This window comes from Alnus glutinosa, chromosome 5 (genome assembly GCF_958979055.1).
Source record: "Alnus glutinosa chromosome 5, dhAlnGlut1.1, whole genome shotgun sequence".
NCBI lineage: Eukaryota > Viridiplantae > Streptophyta > Magnoliopsida > Fagales > Betulaceae > Alnus > Alnus glutinosa.
Window position 1 is genome coordinate 31,086,633 of NC_084890.1, and position 21,414 is coordinate 31,108,046.

Genomic DNA, 21,414 nt, shown 5'->3' on the forward strand with positions numbered 1-21,414 from the left:
ATTTTTATTAGTCGGTGTTTGCTATATCAGCTATAGGGGTTTTCAAACAAAAGTTTATAAAATTGATGGCTGTTATAGTGTACGCATGACTAGAAAAGAAAAGTTGGTTATTTGCGAAAACTCAGTGAATAGTATACCTCTGAGGTCTTAGTATATTTATTTATGTTAAAGCGGTGAGCTCATAATTCTACCTATACGGATGTGGCAAACCCCCACAACCGTATAGATGTTCCTTTAGCTGCAGGTATTCCAGTCGTAGTTGACGGTGTTGTAGAAGTATGCATGGGATATTATGACTGAAGCAAGCCGCGACGGTTGTAATTGTCAGAACATAGGTTGTCAACTATTTTATAGGTTTATTTATAGCTTGTGATACTTGTTAATGTATAAAGTCATTTATGTTATATATTTAATTTGAGGAAAGATTTAATCATATAGTTATTTAATGGCTCTTTGTTGTAAATATTTGTTATAGTATTTTAAGAGGTGATTTTCACTATTAGGTTTATATTTTCTGCTGCATAGTAAATAGATATTATACTCTGATTTACCAGATACATATTATGGGGTATGTACCATATGTTGGCTTTGCGACATATCGTCGTGCCACTGTGAAGATCCGTTTGTATTTTTAAGGAATTAATGTTTATGAAATGTTTTGTATAAAAAAAAAAAAAAAAAAAAAAAAAAAAAAAAAAAAAAACAGGTCGTTACATTGGTGACTATTACGTCCTGGCCCCCGACCCAAGCCCAATTAAAGGGGCTCTCCAATTGTCATTAGTGCTACTTTCGTTTCTCCTACTGCATGCATGATGAATATATATTTGCTCTGAACTACGTACAATAATTAAGAAGGAATTGCGGCGTGTTGCTTCGAAGTTGATTTTCATTGAATTTAAGTTGCTAATGGATTTTCTTTCTTGAACGTTCAGTTTTGAAGAAATCAGACAAAAATTTCAGAGAGAGAAAAAATAAATAAAAATCTCTAGGTTGAAGGTGAAGGTAACCAATTAAAAAAGTGCAATTTTTACCCAACCAGGGAGAACAACGTATGCTCATAAGATCTTTTTTGTGCATGTGTTGTTTAAAATGTTTTGGTAGGGTTTCAAAGAAAACATGCAAAAAGAAGAAGTTCACTCCAAAATCTTGGAACTCAATTTAAACCTTTAAACCCTAGTGCCTGAGGGTGAATGTGATTAAGAAAAATGTATGATATCAATGGGATGACAAATTCAACTGAATTCTAATCATATCTATACGCACATGTAAGTCCTTGGAGGTACATATCTTCAAAACAACTCACTCTCCTTAGACCCAAATAAATAAATAAAGCATAGAAACTTGTTTTGAATTTGGAAAGGAATTCTAAGACTAGGATCCTCCTTGAGGGAGGTACCCTACTTTTAAGTCAACTAGTCTAGAACTCATGTTATGTGCGGATTTGTCTCAAATTATTCCTAAGATAAATCTTAAGCTGCCAAAGCCGCGTTTTCAGAAATAAAATAAATAACACAAAAAATTACATCTTAAAACATATTACACATAGGAAAAAACATAACTTTTCAAAAACAATTATACGTACAAATTATAAAAAATAAAATTATATTTAAACAAAGGAAAATCTGTTTCTACCTCTATGAGTTGATTTGCACTCTCCCATTTTTTCATCGCTCATATTTGCATACAAATATATATATATATATATATATATCTTAGAAAAAATCTTGTATAATTAAAAATAATAATCCTCATAAATTTTTTTTACAGAAAAAGACAGACCATTTTGAATTGAGGCTTTGCTGAGATTTGGTCAATTCATTCCAAATGCCTAGACACAAACCAAGAGAAGAGAGGAGAAAAACAAGAATCGAAGGATATCCATTGGGGTAGAAAATCCTGGAAAGTGAGGCACAGCAAGACCTTCAAGGAAAAGCTTATTTCCCGCGAGTTTTTTTTTTTTTTTTTTTTTTTTTTTTTTTTTTTTTTTTTTTTTTTTTTTCAATACTGAGAAGTTCATTGAAAATCCACAATGTTTTTGTTCCAACTTACAACAGTGAAAACCAAAAGGGCAAATTTTTACCACAAGCAGCAAGAAAATACCAAAGTGCTCTGGAAGAAAAAAAAAAAAAAATACAGGTGAACTGAGAATGCTGCTTGACCTGCATAATGCATATTGATTGTGTGTACCCTAAATGAAGACTTCTAATCAACCTTAAAACCATCCAGGTAAGCTGGAAATAAAAATGATCAAAGAGCACCAGAATTGAATGTCTCCGTTTTTGGCACAGAGCTTACTAATAACAGTCCTCTTGTAATAAGCAGAAATATGTGTTCTAAAAGAAACATTATAGTTAACTTCATTTCATGTTTTACAAAAGGAGAAACCTTTATCAATAATACATGTTCCCCCATCCATGAAGACTCCACTCAAAGTAGAGATTGGGCAATTAAGTGATCTTTATCTTATGGTAACATAGAGAAAGATGCTGGCATAGGAAAGATACAAGGCTCTATGAAAAAAAGCATCAAGACTTGCAATACAAGATAGCTGGGGTAACACACACCAAAAAAAAAAAAAAATTCAAGCAATTGAAGCATAAATTATTAAATACTTCTAGGAAGCAGATCGACAGGGAAAGAAACCCCTTTGTGTTAAGAAATCAATTATGGTCCATAGAGCCACGTGGATAACATAAACTATATGAACTATTTCTAAAACAATCCCAGATGATAAAACATACCCATTTCACTCAGAGAGAGAGAGTTCTGGTATTGCTTGATAATTAACTTTCTTCTTCTTCTTCTTCTTCTTCTTCCTGATATTTGAAGTGGAGGAGTAAATATAGACCACACACTCTTAACAGTCACTTTTTGTCTGTTACTTCTAGAATCAGCAGTGCACGTACTGTATACTGTATAGCGTGGAACCGCTTCATTTCACATAATATTTTTCTTCATTATTGCGTTTTAATCTTTTCTTAATTAGAAAAGCAAAAAAAATTTAATACAACATTTAGTGAAAATAATTTTAAGGAAAAATTACAATTTAAGCCCCATTTAATAATTCCATCCCTTCTTCTTATAGTGAAATTTTTTTATTGAGTGAAAGTAAAAAGTGATTGATGTGATATAAAGTAGAAAAAATTTATATGAAAAAGTGAAAATAAAAAAAAATTGTATTGTAATGAGTTTTTTTATTTAATAAAAAATTTTGAGGAATTAAACTATAATTTTTTCTAATTTCAAGTATTTAATGTGTATAAAGAAATTGAATTTATTTGTAAATGCTTTTACTTTTCCAGAAGCAATAAAGCATTATCAAATTAAATGAGGCTGTAGTTTATGACAGGGTGTACAAGTGGATATTATTTCTAACCGTAACCATAATTGCAATTTTATTTTGTATTATATTATTATCTGTTTATATATTTAATATATATTATATATAAAATAGGCGGTTAATAACCGCCCATTTGTAGAATTGTATAACGTATAGATGAAGTTGATTATAGGGAGCAATTTGGGAAATGGGGTAAGTAACTAGCAAAAATTTGCTTTGGTCAAGGCAAGAAGATGAGATGGGTTGGGCTATGAGGCTAACTTAATTGGTTGGCCCAGTGAAGAGTTATGTAATGCTCATAGTGATGTACAATTGTTTGGAGATCTAGTGAATCATATTATTTATGCATAGCAGTTTAAAAATACATATAGCACTTTCGTTGCCATTTTTTTTTTATTATTGCAATGTTATAAGGTAATAGTAGTAGCTCCACGTAGTAAATGCTTTAATTTGATAATGCATTTATTAATTCAAGGCATTACATAATTAATAGTGAATAATTTAATGTGATGATCTTAGAGAGAAATTAATAGACAAAAATTAACTACAAACTAGTTTGTAGCAATTAACTACGAACCAAATCAATAAAGTGAGACATGTCTTTTAACATGTGAAAAATACATATTTTTTTAATAGCATGTGCTTTTCACATATTTTTTTAATAACATTAATAAGAAAGCACGTATTTCTCACATGTTTTAAGAATATATATTACTTTATTAGACTACTTTGTAGCTAATTTTTGTCCATAATTAATATTTTACAGGCTAGGATTAGAATATTCCTCAAGTACCCACTAGATAAATTTATAATTAAACAATCTACTTTCCTTCCAAAATTATCATCTTTCTTTATCATCTTTTTCTCCCTCGATTTTTTTTTTTTTAATCAAATTAGGAATAGGTACATGCAGGAACTGGTTTTATGGTATTTCATGCTGTACTAGCTAACTTAATTCCCATTGCAGAGTTGACATGCAATAACATCTATGTGATCGACCAGCATTAGGTTCATCTATAAAATCCTCATCTGGGATATTGTCTATGATTTAATGGCAGTGAGACACGTACTTCTTGATCGTTATCTTGTCCACTACTACCAGCCAGAAGCCTAGCTAGCTCTGAGGTCTACTCAGTTTTGGAAACTGATCAGCTGACATATTGTACCCAGTTGTCGTAATTTAATACTAAAATGAAAATTACAAGAAGTTCCTCTCCATAATAGTATATACTATACCTAAGCAATATGCTTTCGTGTAACCTTGAGTCACTGATGATCAAGCTATCCATTAATATTTTAAGATTAGTTTAACTACGTACGCAAGTTTAAAATGCTAGCCAGTTACCAAATCCTTAGCGAAAAAAGCGTAGATCACTAAATAAATATTAGAAGTTCTATATAGTTTGAGGCAAAGAGGGAGATAAATTGATTTATAGGAGAATCAATTTATCTTTTTCATCAAGTATTTTGCTTGTAGAGCACTAAGAATAATTAAGTCCCCTACCACTACCACCAAAAAAAAAAAAAAAAACCTGTTTATTGTCAGGTTTAAAACGCCACAAATCATTAAGAAAACGATGCTAATTAATTTTTAGCGTCAAATGTTCTTGTTATTTTTTTTTTTCCACCTTTAGTAATAGCGTTGAGAATGTTAATTTCCGTGACCATATATTAGAAAAGTGAAGAGAATTTTATACAAGTTCATGTTGTTTGTTTAAACAAACGTGCAAATTTTAATGTCTATGAAATAATAATAATAAAAAAAACGACGTTAAATATGAAATATAATTATTGAATATATAATTGGCAGCATTTTTATACATACAATGAGAATTGTCTATACGTAGTTTTAACGTCAATTTTAATAAATGACGTATTTCTTTTTCCTAAGAATTTAGCGGCATTTTAAGGAAAACGCCCAACCCAAATCCATATCCTCCTATATAGATTGTATTTCACAATTCAAATACCATTAATGCTCCGTTTGTTTCGGCGTAAAATGGTTTCCATCGTAAAATAATTTCGGGGAAGTCATTTTTTAGAAAAATATTTTCCGTCGAAATCATTTTTCGGTGTTTGGCGCGTACGGAAAATTACAAATATTTTTTATATTTTAATTTAATCATATTAATTTAAAAAAATTAAATTTTATTCACAAAATAAAAAATATTAATATAAAATAATATAAAAATATTTTTTAAAATTTGGCATATACAAATTCCGGCAAAGTTGCCGGAATCCGGCACAAAACGGCCGGATCCGGCCAGATGCCGGGGGTCCGGCCGGATCCGGCCTCTCCGGCCAGAACGGCCGAATTTGGGCCGGGATCCGGCGAGATAGCCGGAGATGATATCCCCGGAATCCGGCGACATCTACTGGACGTCCTCAGATTCCGGCTTAATTTGTCGAATTCCGGTACCGACCGGAGTCGGAATCTGACTTGTCGAAATTCAGCAATAGTCAACTGCTTGAACGTAAAGGTCGACTACGTTGTTTAAAAAAAATTTGATTGCATCTACCATTTACGGAAAATGATTTACGCTTTTAAAAAGCGTAAATAATTTTCCAAAATTTATTAAGCATTTTTGGTCAAACGGAAATCATTTTCCGGTTGACCATTATTTTCGCCCCTACCAAACACCGGAAAATACCGAAACCATTTTCCAGAAATCATTTTACGCCGAAACAAACAGGGCATAAATCCAAAAATTAAATAAAACTCCTTCAACTACTTTCATATATATATAAATATAAATATATAGCCTCAATTTGACTTCTTGACATTTTGTAGTAGTGTGGATCAGAAAGCATATATAAAATCCAAACTTTGACAGCGAGAGAGATTTAAAATAGGAGTAGTTGTACTTCCCCTCATTTAGAATTATGTTTATTTTCAATTATTATTTAAATATAATGTGTAAAAAATTAACAAATATTCTAGACATCAATATAATGCATGTCGCATCATCTTTCTTAAACTCAAACCCTTTGGTGTAAAATAAGGTCTCTCTTGTACGTGTTGGTAAGCTAGTGAACCAGTAGTACGTACCGGTCAGTCCATTTGAAAATTTAAGGTAGGTATGTAGGGTGGTCTTGGTGCATGGTGTTCCCTCAAGAAAACCTTAACCCATCCGAGTGTCTAGAGACTAGAATCTTGCGAGTTGTCTCTTTAGGAATTCATCATCTAGATCCCAGAGTGTACCCAAATTAGTGAAATTATATGTCAATAGTGAATAATTTATTATTGTCATGATGAACTTAGAAAGAAATCTACAAGATTTAGAATATATATATATATATAATTCCCCGGCCAAGTGCCCATTGGACAAATTTATAAATAATCTAATTTCTTTTCAAAATTATCCTCCATCTTTAACCGATTATACAATTAAAATTGTCCAAATAAAAGAACATTATTTTTAATTAGTGCCCATTGTACCTGTTACTGTGAACCTTTAACCAAGCAAGGAGTAGTACTAAGTGCTATATGGTGTTTTTTGTTGTGTTTAATTAATTAAGAGATATGGCAGACATTATTATTAATTTTCATGATAGGAATATGGTTGAATCAAGTTTGTACGAAAGACCCATTTATTTCAAGGAAGACTAGTTTCTCATTCGAAGTCGATCTGAGTAAATCTGTCCCGGCCAATTATATGTGTGATTAATTAGAGCAAACAAAATAATAATAATAATAATAAATAGTTGGGAAGACGTAAGGTGTTTGATATAATTAATATTTCATGAAATATTAAATATATTTCATATTTCGAAGCAGACATATGAACTCCTATATTTCAGTGATAAATCATACCGTTTAATTTATATATACTAAAGAAGCAGGAAGAAGCTAGGCAACAAATGAAAACTTTCTTCTCTTCTATAATTTAATTTGTGTGTACGTACTATGTGCGTCATTCTTTCTCTTGTCCTATATAGAAATCCTTAACAGATCGATCATTAATTTTAGCCTAATTGACTATTTTAAAAATAAAATTATGTTTCATTTTTGTTTTTTTGTGGAATAAATTTGAATTTAAACTATGCAAAGACAATTAAGTACAATTTTCGAGTTCATTTTTTAAACCAGTTTAGTTAGCGGAATCTTCTTGCTAGTTTGTGGATAGACTCGTACGTATGGCAAAGACAAAAAAAAACAAAAAAACAAAAAAAAATTAAATGATCAATACATCACTTTTTTTTTTTTTTTTTTCATTAGTCTTTCTTTATAATTTATTTTTCTCCCACGTTTTATGGTATCGATCTAAATACGTGAATATATAAAAATCTATCACGTACATATCTGTACGTGTGACTGCATATGGACCACAAAGAACGAGATCTACAATCTACATGAGCACTCATCTATAACATGCATCCTCATCTAGCTGGGGGAGGCTGTTAAGGGATTGACTTAGTATATAAGATTAGAATAATAAATATAAAAACAACATATTTTACTACAAATTCAGAACTACTGCTAGCTAGCCCTGCATGTGAGGTTTTGACCATGTCTGCGAATCTTACCAAATCCTTACCCTAGACTAAGTAAAAGCTCTATTGGTTGATTTAAATAAATAAATAAATAAATAAAAGAAAAGAAGAAGAAGCTCTATTGGTTGAAGGCAGAAAAGGAGATAAATAAATATTATGGGTATGGTTGCTAATTTTTGTCTCCTTCTTTTTTCTTTTTTGTCCAAAACACACACAAAAAAAAAAAAAAAAAAGAACAAAAAAAAACAAAATATTAACAAATAACTTTCATCACACAACGCTAACAAACAACTCAAAGATCTTTTTACGTAGCTTTATGTCATATCACACCAAAATTCAAACTTTTAAACGAAAGAGAGATTTAAAACAAGATCGAGTAGTTGGCCTCTCGTTTAGAATTATGTTATTTTCAATCACTTTTATTTGAATATAATATATGTGTCATAAACAAATCTAAATATATATGAGTATAACGTCAGACATATCATCACCACTCTTTTAACCTTTAAAATGCCAGTATAATTATTTTAATAATAACATAAAATAACCATGGATCCTTAAACAGTAACCTTAAAAAAACAAAATTTGAAGAGGCATATTTGTAAAAGACTATATTAATTGACGGAATTCCCTGTGTTTTTATTTTTACATCCTCCGTATGCGTGCTTTTATGACATCAAGTTGCGTAATGTCAATTGGTTTAATATATTTAGAAGTAGAATTAATATTTCAAAAATAATATAATAAGGAAAATAGGGAATATAAAGTTCAAGAAAATTTACATAATACAATATTATTAAAATTTTAAAAGAATATATACACAACTTCTAAAAGATCACTATTAACAGCTTTATCGAACGCTTTTTTTTTTTTTTTTAAATATAGATACATGAAAATAAAATTATATAAAATTAAGGCTGGACAACCCAAAAATAAACACTAAGAATGCAAGTACGCGGAGGCAATGCATCAAATTAAGATGCGGGCATATTGATTCTTGGCACGGATGCCAAGAACCCAAGCCACTAGTAAAGGTGGTTAAAGGTATATATAAAGTCTAGAGAACCCAAACATCGATTGCGTAACAATTACAGAAAACACAAGGAAGATATAGAAAACAAAATGCCCGAAAATACAAAAAGTGGGAAAATAAAAGCAACACAACATGCATCTATAGGGAGGAGGCGTTGAGGCTGGGAGTTGTCGGTGTCTGCGCCTGTAGACCACGCGCCAGCACTGAAAGACCTCTCTCCAGCAGTGAACGCCCTTAGATCCAAACCAAACCCAGCGGAAGACACGGTGGAGACCCATGAAAACCGTGTTGATTGTAGAAAAGTAGATAAAATACCTCCAAAGAAGACATGGGTAGGGTTAGAGTAAACTCTAGTAGGATAGGAGCCTTCAAGGAGGAAGAGGGGTGTAACGACCTACTCCCAATGATACAATATTGTCCGCTTTTTGCTCCCCTAAACTAAACTTTCCAAGGGGTCACCCATCCTGGTACTCTCGCAGAAGCACGCTTAATTGCAGAATTTTGATAGGTTCATGACCATCACAGGTTTAAAATGCGTTGTGTCAAAAAGGATGTGAATATACATATAAGTACATACACATTCACATACCCAGGCAATGTAGAACGTCACAATCACTAGCTCTTAGGACCCAGCGTCCCCGCTGATGACCTTCATGGGGTCCCCCCATTCCTGGAGTCCCAACGAGTGCCCGTTGGCGACCCTCATGGCTTGTATACGCTCCTAGCTCCCATCTCAGGCTAAACAATGACTCTAATACCATTTCTAACGACCCACCTCAATGATACAATATTGTTCGCTTTTGGCTCTCCCGAACCAAATTTTCCAAGAGGTCACCCATTCTAGTACTACTCTCGCAGATGCATGCTTAATTGCGAAGTTCCGACAGGTTCATGACCATTATGACTTTAAAATGCGCTATGTTAAGAAGGGTGCGAATATACATATAAGCACATGCCCATTCCCAGGCGATGTGGGATGTCACAATCACTCCCTCTTGGGATACAGTATCCCCATTGGCGACCTTCATGAGATTTTTTTCATTCTTGGCGTCCCAACGAGTGCTCGTTGGCAACCCTTATGAGCTTGTGCACGCTTCCCCCATCTCAAGCTGGACAATAGCTCTGATATCATTTGTAATAACCCACCCCAATGACACAATATTGTCCGCTTTTGGCTCCCCCAAATCAGACTTTCCAAGAAATCACCCATCCTGGTACTACTCCCGCAAAAGCAAGCTTAACTACAAAGTTTTGATGAGTTCATGACCATCCACTACAAAAATTCATCTATTTTCAAACAGTTTTGAACCGTCCAAAACATGTGAAAAACCATCATGAATCAATTCCTGACAGTTTGAAATCGTTTGAAATCTAGCATCGGGAAATTTAATTCTTGACGATTTGGGCAAAAGCGTGAGGAATTGATTCCTGACGCTTTTTCCCAAACCGTCAGGAATAAATTCCTAACTGTTTGGGCAAAACCGTTCAAAATTAATAATTTATTTATTTATTTTTATTTATTTATTTATTTTTTTTATATTAATACCAATCATAATTCCTCGCTAGAGACATTTTTGAGAAATACCGCCCAGAATTTTTTTGTCAACAAATTACTTTGAATTTCCATCATAGTTCAGTTCTGTCTTCTTTCCGTTCAGCGATTTGGGTTTTTTGGGTTACTGGGCAGATCCTTCGGACAGGATGAAATAGATCAATCATGGTCTTCTTTGTTTCTTTGCTCGTCAACCGCCTCTTCTTATCTTGGCAGCTCCCATTTCGTGCCCTGAGTCCGGCCACCATTGTCGGGTTCTTCACCTCCATTCCTGAAGAAAAAAAAAAAGAAAAAGCAAATTAAATGTTTGCGACCTAGGAAGCTGAAAATAATGCTTTGCTTGCATGCCCGTATTTAAGAAACTCAGAATTTGAAGTAATTAAGGTAAAACTACTATAGTGAAAAGTCAAAGAAACAAAGAAGACCATGATTGATCTATTTCATCTAAACTGAAGGATCTACCCAATAACCCAAAACGCAACAACGAAGACTCAAATATTTCACCCTATTTCAGTAACCCAAAAAAAGACCCAAAAAAGCAACAACGAAATCACATCCAGAATGCAAACCCATACAAACCCATGTCAGTTTGACAATTTCTTCTTCCTCAATTCCAACCTTAAAAACTCTATCCTTTCATCGGCAGCAACATCTTCAACTCTATACCTATACCATAGATCCTCCTCCGTATCAATGTGAGGAAAAATGGCCCTTTTTCCAATGACTTTGTTAGATGATTTGGATGAGATAGGATTCTTTATTTGTGGCATTTTTTATTTTTCTTCAGCATAGCAGCCCTTGAGACTACGTTTATATTTATTTTTATTTTTAATAGTTGAGATATTATTAATGCTCAAATAGAGGCTTGTTGTTCATCAAATACAATTTGCTGGATAGGAGGACGGACCTCCATACGGACTGTATTATTAGGAATTGACGAGGAAGATTTTGCTAGAGAGTGAGTGAGCAGCATGGTTGGCTTCTCGGCGTATGTGCCGAGACTACGTTGTCACAAACAGTACTTTGACAATTTTTTTGGGCAAATTTATTTGTTTCAATTTCAAAAAAAAAAAAAAAAAATTTGTAAAAAGAGTACACTTTTTTTTTTTCTTAAAGAAAAAAGAGTACACTCTTACTCCCATACTCTCTGCATAACTTTTAAAATTATTTTTAAATCCAAATTTAATAGTAATTTATCTTAAATTTAATTATAATTTTAAAAATTTAAAAATTACGTGAGAATGTAAAAGTGAAAATGCAAGAGTAAAAGTGTGCTTATCTTTCTTTTCTTTTTCTTTTTCTTTTTTCTTTTTATTTTATTATTATTATTATTATTTATTTTTTTTAAGTATCATTTCTCTTGTTAAAATATTCTTGCTTTCGCAACGGGGACTGATTTGACAATAAATAATTGGAGGATATTAATTCTTTGTCCTAAAACATAAAGAAATAAATTGGACAACTATCACAAAATTCAAAAAGAAAAATGCGGCATTTTTGATAAACTTTTGTAAAACCCTATTCCTTTTTCGAATGAGGAAATTTTTTCTCAAAATATCGATCAATTAGCCCAACAGATTTAGGTGTGACCTCACTACTGCAACATTTTTCAAAATAACCTATAAAATTATTTTCAAATTCAAAAAATTATTTCATTTTTTTTTATGAATTTCATATATAGCACTGTTTTCAAACATAGCCTCCACCAAAACAATTCTCTTACTTTTATCCTTTTTCAAAGCTCTTTTAATCTACTGTTTTTTTTTTAGTATATCAAAGAAACCAAAAAAAGCTATCCATGTGACCAATTTGTTTTGTGTTGGACCACAAAAAAAAGTCCATGTCTCTAGGAGAGAGATCGACGATTTGGACAGTAAATGAAAAGAGTCACTCAATCGCCAACAAGTTCAGGCTCGATTCATATAAGGCTTGAGATTGGTTCGTTTATTAAACAAATAGAGCTTAAACAAAAATTTAGATTCGATTAAATAAACGAGATCATATAAACTAAGTTTGGTTTGTATAAGTTTGTATAACTTCATTTTAATTATTTTTGTAATATTATTCTTAACTTTATTATAAGAACATCATGTTAAGTATTTAAAAAGATAAAAATGAACTCCATCTTTACGTAATATGATAAATATAGTTTGAATTATTGTAATTGTGAGTCTTGATATAGATATATGTGTATATATTTGACAACGTATTTGTATGTATGAGTGGATTTATATGTATTTATATATGTGTGTATGATGAATGTATATATATGCATACCAAACAATTAAACGAACTGAACTTGAAGATTCAATATGCGGATTGACTCAACTTGATTACAACCCTAGCTAGACGACAATGAAAAATTAAGAAACTATATTTAATATTTTATATTCTTTGTCTTAGTTTGATTTTAATGTTTATTTATTTCGATGTAATTTTTTAAAAATATTTTTAGCAGCACAGAAGAGTCCTAGACGACGCTGATTGATCGAAATCCAACTAAACCATAGTCTGACCGAGTTTAACCAAAGTTTTTTACACTAATAAGCATGAAGATTCCCACTGAGCACCTATTAACTGAAGAAACATCGAATACCATCTTGTTTATATATATATATATATATATATATATATATATATATATATATATATATATATATATATATATATTAAGGCATAAAATATATTTTATCCATAATTTATCCTTTTAAATCCCTTTGTCGGCAGCATAACCCTTCCTCCAAACGCAGCATAGATGCACGCACCCGCATCTCGATCACTATTAATATTATCCGGCATGAGCGGAAGTTTGAATATTGAAGTCTCTGGGGGTTACAAACATCGAAAAAAGAAAAAGAAAAAAGAAATGAAAATCCAGCTCATTAATTAATTACCATTGACTTTGTGATAATGATACTCTCTAATTAGGTTTAATTGTGCTATAAATCCTCATGAAGGCCAGGGCTGACAGAAACTGCATTGCACTCCTCGGCCTTCAGGGTGGATTGATTTGTTGGGGGAGAGTGATTCGATCTTCTCTCGACAGGTATTTGTTTGTCTCATATTATACTTTTGTACATTTGTCTCAAATATATTATACGTACTCTTGTAAATTTGAAGCATTCATGATCAAGATACCCATCGAATACCTAGCTAGCTTACATTATCTGTCATGATTAGATAGATATGAGTTTGAGTTAATTACTTGGAATTTGCTTTCATTTCTGATAAAGATCATTACTAATCAATCAAATTCCTTTTGGAAATTAACCGTGAAACAAAGAAAAGGACGTGAAGATATTCCTTTTGGGTTGCAGATATTTTTTTTCAGGGCCGGAGCTAGTTATGGAATTATAAGAACGCCCCCAACAGAGTTTTTGGTTGTAAACTTGCATGTTGAAATTTGTCCAAGGATTATATATGTTTGGTAAAGAATAGTTTATCTATTGCATGCAGGTGAAGCTTTTCACATGATGAAATTTCATTTTTCTTAATTAAACGGCTAAAAAGTATAAAAAGAACCAGAAAATTAATAGTCAAAATTATAAAAATAACTTCTGTGATAAATCCTAGTAATTCACGCCTGAAACCTAGTTTCCGTATATAGTATGTCATCTAACTTAGTGATGTGAAAACAGAGGTTCAGTGAGATCCTGTGTACTTAATTTAGCGTCGGCTGTGACGAAAGGATTTCATATTTTGGATTTTACGTTGTGTCTTCCATCTTTTATCTTTAATTTTTATATTATCATACTATTTATAGAGCAGTAAATTAGAAGGGTAATGCTATTTAGTGGACTCTTATGTGAATATGATACAACTTGATGATACAGATGATACAGTAATGAAATTAGCTATTCGATCAGCATTTGCATAAAATAATAATAATAATAATAATAATAATAATAATAATAATAATAAAAAATTAATTTTTACTATCACGTCATCTTAATTGTATGACAATCGAGTTTTAGTTACTTTTTCCCATAGTATTATCTTTATATTTTAACAAGAATATAAAAAGGAAGTATTCTCAATAGATTTCAGGACTTTTATCAGAAAAGTCTTTGGGGAGTACTTTTCGTTAGGATAATATATATTATTTATTGACATTCAAATAACTATTTTTAACGTTTCTTGCCCTTTTTTCAGTATATGCATGTTTGATTAAATAGTGTGATTGAATTCAGACAGTTTGTGATCTGGCCAAGAAAAATTAGGGAATTTATGAGAATTGCAAACCAAAAATATAACTTGAAGGATCTAGATGCTTAGGGTTTGTAATATTTTAAAATGTATAACTCAAAAACGAAAATTTTGAAAACACAGTTAAGCATATATGAAAATTGCAGTTTGATATTTCAAATCCTATGTTTTTAATAACTCATGTCCCCTTAATTCTTTGTAATTTTAAAACATATATTTTTTCATATTTTCAAACCACTACTTTTAAAAAGCGCAATTCCAAACAAGATACACACATCCGCAATTTGTTTAAAAATGCACTTATATGCCTATAAAATTATAAGGTTAAATATACTCTTAAAAGAAGTCGCTGCATGAAATTTAAGCAACTTAGGTATACAAGCAAATTGATGCACAAGCTAGTTTGTTTATCATTGGCTGGCATCAAAGGCAGAGCTAGTAGGGGCCGAGAAAGGGCAAATGCCCCCGGGGGCTGATAGCGCCAAAATTTTTATTTAACTTGGTTAATTATCAAATGGCTAATGCTACATATATACCATATTTTTATCTTAATTTCTTTTATTTCTCTGACGTTGATTTAACTTTTAAAATTACTATTGAATTTAAGATGAATCACTATTTTTTTTTTTTTTTTTGGATGAATTAAACGCTTTATAAAGCTCAAACACACCAATACAACTACTCCATTAAAAAACTGGATCAAACTCCTGCAAAGGGACATATCCCCTAAGCAGAGGAACACAACAAAAAAACCATTGAACAGTTCACATCAAATTGCATCAGCAAAAAAGAATCAATACTGAAAACACAAAAAATCCATAGGTAGGACAAGCCCAGAGTAGGATCAACAAACTACCAACAAACGACCAAGCAAAAGGCGGAACTCAAACAACAAGAATTAAATCCGAATAAGAGTTTGCAGATTCCAGAGATGAACTAGTCCAATTTTATCCCCTATCAGTTTCACAAAGCCTTTGGCTAACATCCTTGACCATACTTGCCATTTGATGTGCAAAACTATAGCTTCTTTTGATCTAGGAGGGTTGCCATGGAGAAGATCGTTTCTCTGCTTCCAGAGATGATACACTGCATGCCGCCCCTAAACTTAGCCCACAAAGAGCTGATTTCAAGCTTTTGTTATTCATCCTCCCTTTAAACCAGTTAACCACATTATTCCAAAAGATAGGAGGATCATCAACTCCACAATCTATCAAAATCACCCTCCAAATTCTGCGGCTAAACCTACAGTTGAAGAAAAGATGCTCCATGGTCTCGATATGTCCATGACAGAAAAGACATACCGTAGACCTAGTATGGCCCCCACAAACTCATCCTATATTTGGTAGTTAAGCCATCCCTAAACACCAACTAAAGAATGAAGGAGTGCCTTGGTATGGCTAAGGGAAACCAAACAATATTGTACCAATATACCTTCGGGAACTTCACCCTCAACTGGTTCCAAGTCTCAGAGCAGGAATACTTCCCATTATTGGACTTCCAAATGGGTGTGTCCTCATTACCAATAGAGAGTTCAGGTACTCCACACTGAATTTTCACCAAATTTTTCGAACGAGCAGATTTCCAATGCCATTCTCCATTTTTTATAATAGAAGACATCATGGGTCCAATGTTATGCCCTGCATCATAAGAGGTTCTGAATCCATAATTCTCAAGACATCCATTAGGGTGCCAAGAGTCATACCACAAGAAAATCCGACTGCCAGCGCCAATCTTGAAGCTAAGAAAAGCCCTAGCAATGGGCCTAAGCTTCAAGATCTTCCTCCAACTCCAAGAGCACATATGTGGTATAGGGATTTGCCAAAAGCTCTTCCCTCTCAACCACACTATTTCCACCCATGCAACCCAAAGGGAACCAGCCTTGGCACACAAGTTCCGGATGTGGACCATCATAGAAGCTTGGTTCCAAGTTTCCAACTTCTTGATTCCTAAACCCACTTCTCTCTTGGGAGCACACACCCTTTCCCAAGCCACTTTAGCCCTAGCTTTAACATCTTGCACACACCAAAGGAACCGATTGAATTTTTGTTCATTCAATTTGATAACCTTCTTTGGAATAATAAAGATACGGGACCAATACACTTGAAGGCTGTAAAGGACTGAAGAAATGAGCTGAAGGCAACTAGCAAAAGATAAGTTTTTCACCAGCCAAGAGTCTATACGAGCTGTGATCTTAGAAACCAGCATCTCATAGTCAACAGCTGTCAACCTCTTGGTGATGAGGGAACTCCCAAATAACGAACCGGGAAAGAGCCTTCACTTATCTGGAGAAGGGACACAACTTCTCCCTTAATCTGATCTGAAATACCAGGACAAAAGCAAGTGCTTTTAGCCGGATTGGCCCTTAACCTCGAAAGAGCTTCAAACTCCCCCAACACTTCTTTAACAACCTGGACAAAATTGGTAGAAGCAGCAGAAAATATCAATAAATCATCAGCAAAACACAGATGATTTAGTCTAAGACCAGCACACCTAGGATGGAATTCAAACAAGGGGTTGATGCTGGTTTCTTCTTCCAAAAGCAAACACAGCACCTCCATGGCTATAACAAAGAGGTAAGGTGACATGGGATCGCCTTGCCTACGCCCCTTCCTCCTTTTATATCCAACAAGAGTACCATTGAGAGCAATGGAGTAACTAAGGTGAGTAATACATTCTCGAGTCCAAGCTACAAATTTTCTAGGAGCCCCAAAACACAGCAAGCAGTGGAGAATGAACTCCCAATTGATGGAGTCATAAGCCTTCATTAAATCCACCTTCAATGTGCATCGAGGTTTGCCCTTTTGCTTATGATAGTCACACACAATTTCCTGAGCTAGAAGGATATTTTCCGAGATCCTTCTCCCCAGAATAAAGGCTCCTTGGTTGGGACTTATGATGTCATCAAGACCAGGAAGCAACCGATTAGCTAGGATTTTAGTAATGCTCTTGTACATGAGGTAACAACAAGAATTGGGCATGTAATCCCCCATAGAAGCTGAATCACTATTAAATTTTAATCCAATAATAATTTTAAAAGTCACATTAACTTATAAAGATAAAATGAGGATAAAAGCATAATATGTACGTAGCATTACTCATCAAATAGTAGTAAAAGTCTAAAATGGCAAATAAGTGAAATAGCAGTTAGTACAATGATGGATTTTGGGGGGGGGGGGGGAAGAGTTTAGTATTGGCCTTGGCCTCTACCAAAAAACCAAAAAATGTTTTTTAACCCCTGGTCCCTGGCCATAAGAGCTTCTACTTCCATCCCTGAGTTAATATATATAAATTTCACAAAACCATAGCTTAGGATTAATTAAAATCTTTTCTTCATGCTCAAGTTAAAAGCTTACACAGGTTTTTCTTTTTCTTTCTTTCAATTTTTTTTTTCAATTTTTTTTTATTGGGATGATGCTGCCAAAAAAGAATTTAACTGTTTTTTTTAAAAAAAAAAAAAAAAAAAAAATTCTCTCCACAACATCGCAATAATTTTATTTTTTCTCTGTACACGCGCGTATTTTAATAATTGAGAACGAAAATTAGGGGAAGAAAATTACGTATTATGATAAATTTTTATAGGAATTATGGCACACATCTAACTTCTTAAATTTTGTTTAAAATATGTTATCAAACTTTCACATAGATTTGTTTTCTCAATTTACACTTAAGTAATCAAATTTTCTTTCTAAATTTTTATATTTGGATTTTTCTTTTAAGTTAATTTGTTGATGAGTATATTTACATTCTTTATGTACTTTAATTTTGTAAACTATATAATTGTAGTTAATTAATGTGTTGATGATCATATAGAAAATTCAAAATATAAGAAAATGTCTAAAATACCTAAATAAATAATAATTAAAAAAAACACATTATAAGTTAGGTTTATATATTTTAAATGGTAATTAAATAATTTTAATTATTCATTAATTTATTTTTACTTATATTATTTAATACTTTTAATATTTAATTTTGTTTCAATTCTTTTTTTTAAAAAAAAAATTGTCTTCTTAATTAAACCAAAATTCTAGCTCCACCAGTTGCTGACATATATACTTTATAGACATATCATTGACCTGTCGAGCATTAATTATTTGGTGCCATTCACTAATTAGGCTTTTTTCCTGAGACTTTTTTCTTTTCTTTTTCTTCTGAGCGCTAGACTAATCAGACTTACTGGGTTTGTTTGTTGAGCTCAGGGAGAATACAGAATAGTGCTGGTCACTATTCATTTTTTTTTTTTTTTTTTTTTTTTTTTTTTTTAAATTTTTAAATAAAAATCAATATCAAAATATTTTTATTTTTTTCACTTTTTATATCACATTAATAATTTTTTTATTATTATTCAAATAAAAAAATTCACTACAATACAAAACTTTTTCACATTTTTATACAAATTCTTTTTATTTTATATCACATCATCACTTTTTACTAATTTTAAAACTAACAATTCACTACTCTGTTCTGTTCTTTGCCAAAACAAGCCCACTAATTCTAGAAGGGCAAAATGTCTGTACCCGTTTCGAAGGCTGACAGAGTACCACCGATAGAGGAGGACAAAATGTCTGTATCCCCTCCGAAGACTGACAGAGTACCACCGAATGATAACCCCCCTGCCCTGCACCCGCCAAGTACAGCACCGAAGGACACCCAAGCAAAAGGTTTTTCCTTCCTATCGTCAGCAATTTGTCATATATATTGAAACTTCAGATATATATGTGTTCGTGTGTTTGCACTTATCGTATTGAAATTTTTCTTGTATGTTATGTCATTCGTAATTAATTATACTGTTATATATGTTGGGTACAACATGAGATCACAATAACAGAGGTATCAAAATAAAGGTCATGAGTTCGAATCTTGGCCGGCCTGTGTCTTTCATTTATCTTCTATTTCAATTAAATATTTTACGTGTTAAACCTCACTAATTAAAGGGAGTTTGAGCCCACACGTAAGGAAGAGTGTTAAAGTATTAATTAAAAGATTAATTAAATTTACCCCTTTTTATTAGTTTAAATTTTTAATATAAGTGGTGATTTAACAAAAATTTCCAAATTTTTGCAAGATAATTTATTAGTCACCTGGTTGGGGATGGCCAAAATTTCTTCATTTGGTATGATAATTGGCATCTGGAAAGGTGCTTATTTGATGTTTGTGGACTTAGGACTGGCATGCATGCTATAGGTCCTAAACTTTATTGAATTATTAAGGAAGGTTCATAGTATTGGCCTAGTGCAAGATCAGAAGCTCTTGTTGATATACAGAGTCGTCTGCTTCTTGAGGTTTGAGTTTGGAGAAACTGATAAAGTGATTTGGGACTCGAAAAGTGGCAGATTTTTGAGTGCAGAAACCTTGGAAAAGCTTAGGAATAAGTTTTTTATACGTTGTTTCTTGGCATAAGATTGTTTAGTTTTCTTCTGCTATCCCTATACACTCATTTTTTCTTCTGCCATCACAGCTGGGACTGCGAAGAACTTGCCTTCTACATCTAAGGATAAGTAAGGAAACCACCTACTGATGAGGGTTAGACTTGGATAATCTATTTCTACATGAACATCTTTAATTTGGTGCAGTACTGTTTTATAACCAAACTATTCTATCCTGTTTATTTTAGTTTCTACGTTATGAATTTAATTTGTTTTGGATTTTAATCCCTTATCTTTATTAATACGTTTCCTATTTTTGTTTGCCTGTTGACCGCACCTTCTCCCTTGCACTATCCTGTTACGAAACAAAAGGAAGACTACGCCATGATCGAGGGGACGGAGTCAGCATCTACTTGCAGTACTATCTGGTGTTACGTGACATGCGTGTTTGTGTTTAACTATTTTATGTATGTGGCTGCATTTTATTTTTAAAATAAGACTCCATCTACATTCTGGTGTCAAATGTGGTGGAAGAGAAGTGTGCTGTTGCCAAGCTTCTATATGAGACTCCTGAACAACTCACAGTGGGTGTTGAATGTTTTATTATTTATGTCGTTATATCATAACTTTGCATAACAACTCACAGTGGGCGATACGTGGCTATTTTCTTATATCTGTATTCTTGGTAAAAGATATTATAGGTTTGTTTGATAAAACTTTTTAGATGGAGTACTTTTTATATTTTTCGGTTGAAAGTGTTCTGATTTGATATAAATGTGAAAGTAATTTTGAAGTGTTTTGTTTTGTCTATTAAACCTCCCTTGATATGTTTATCAAGGTTAAAAAAACTTTGAATAAACAATGCAAGGGAATAAAAATATATAACACAATTTATTTATTATTTTCAGTGCACGCATATGCAGAATGACGAGCAATCTGCTTTGAGCATGAAGACATTGAGAGTGGTCAGGTAAGTAACGAACCAAGGTCCAAAATGAGTGCTGGCATCATGTACGTAGATCGGGCTCATTTGTTGGAAGCTAGGTGTAACGATCCTAGGTCCAAAACAGAATAAATTAGGTTTTTAGGGGGAAGAGAAAGATTTTAATTGCTCCAAAGAAGCAAATAGAGAATAATCTAAAAGCCTTAAATTTGATTGATACTCCAAGACCGAATTTTCAAAATAATACAAATCTTTAAGTTTGAGTACTTTCCAAGCATTTTTACTTGGAGAAAACTAAAGAAATAAAAATATAAAAATAACCATAGACTTGTAGATAAAGAAAAATATATTATTCTAAAATAGATATGTTTGGTGTCATTTTTTTACAATACTCTTGTCCACCTTTTTTTTTTTTTTTTTTCATTATATAATTGAATTTGTGGATCTCAAAGATTCAATGGTGGATTTGCACATCTCTTG

The 21,414-nt window shown here is 32.5% G+C and overlaps 1 long non-coding RNA gene across 1 annotated transcript; it reads left to right on the top strand.

The window, feature by feature from the left end:
• Positions 1–13,383: 13,383 nt before the first annotated feature.
• LOC133867720 (uncharacterized) lies at positions 13,384–20,634 on the top strand. The gene is made up of 4 exons (XR_009900151.1): positions 13,384–13,465; positions 19,110–19,286; positions 20,084–20,123; positions 20,364–20,634. It is a non-coding gene; the product is annotated as an uncharacterized LOC133867720 (long non-coding RNA).
• Positions 20,635–21,414: the final 780 nt, after the last annotated feature.